Raw genomic sequence first — 1,218 nt, 5'->3', positions numbered from 1 at the left:
ATAAAATACTCAAACACATTTCCGCAATGGATAGCTTGCCAGTTGAGTTTTTTTTAAGCTGCAAACTCGGGCATCATCGACTTGGCCTAAAGTATATAGAGAGAGGAGCAGCACAGATTCCCTCAGATGCTGTCTTCATTCCAGAGTGAGAAGACGATTCGTTGTCGAGATAAAAAGCTCAGGTGCCTAGACACAGGTAGCAGTAGATTTTTTTTAATTGCTATTTCTTAATACGAAAATGTTATGTGACTTATCTATAATTGGGTTTAGGCTTATTTTATTAAAGGACAGCGAAAAATACAAACAAGCGAAACATACCAGAAGCTATGCACGTTTTATTTTAAACATTCGTCAGTGAATCTCTTTGAAATGGTACAGAGACATAATAGCCTTATTAAAACACATCATCATACAGAGCCTGTTTATTCAAATTCATCCGCCTCCTCAGCAGCTATTACTTTGTATGTTCATAATACACTGACAAGATGGAGTAGCTGAATTATTCAGTTTTTATCATTACATAGAGGGTCATCACCTTCAGTTTCCATGAAGAAGTTTTACACGCACGTTTACGGTATTTGTCGGTTAGGGTTGGCGTTGATCTCCCACCCGACAAGTTTTTTTTCAATTTACCACTAAGATATCGATTCAGTGTGAGGTCAGGACAAGAGGGTCAAATTCGTGGCCCGCAGACCAAATATATAACTCGGGATGGTCATAGATGGCCCACGGGGTGATAAAACGAGTTACAAGTTTGTGGAGTTATGGTCGTCATGGGGAAAAGTAATATACGATTAAGAAACTGAAAGTTCCTCAGTAACCTTTCTTCCATAATGGTTATAGTTACATTATTACTGCTGATGCCAGCACACTGCTATCATGAAGGGTAGATGCATATTACTATATCAATTAATATAATGAAACAGACTGGAAACGATGATGCAGCCACCGGCTAATACCTATGCATATGCACTTTGGTATCATTACCGATAGCTTTCAAAATCTGATAACTGAATAAACTATATGCACTGGTATGTATTATCAGACGGTTTTTAATAATTATAATCCTAGGGAGCCTGGTATGTACCTTTGTTGGCCCTCAAGATGAAATGAAAATTGGTTCTCGAAGGGTGATCTTGACATCCCTGGGGAAAAAGAAAACAGCCTTCCAAGACTAAATCGCAGCTGCTTTGGACCTCTGGTCAATGCCCGTAAAGC

The 1,218-nt window shown here is 38.8% G+C and overlaps 1 protein-coding gene across 1 annotated transcript in view; it reads left to right on the top strand.

Moving 5' to 3' along the window:
- Window positions 1–109: 109 nt before the first annotated feature.
- LOC119591936 (galactoside alpha-(1,2)-fucosyltransferase 2-like) overlaps window positions 110–1,218 on the top strand; it is a gene marked incomplete in the record, with an annotated part of 27,690 nt that continues 26,581 nt past the window's right edge. Inside the window, 1 exon segment of the mRNA XM_037940689.1 lies at window positions 110–196.

Source organism: Penaeus monodon, chromosome 29 (assembly GCF_015228065.2).
Source record: "Penaeus monodon isolate SGIC_2016 chromosome 29, NSTDA_Pmon_1, whole genome shotgun sequence".
Lineage (NCBI taxonomy): Eukaryota > Metazoa > Arthropoda > Malacostraca > Decapoda > Penaeidae > Penaeus > Penaeus monodon.
The sequence above is the reverse complement of the archived record's forward strand: the minus strand, read 5'-3'. Positions and strand labels throughout refer to the sequence as shown.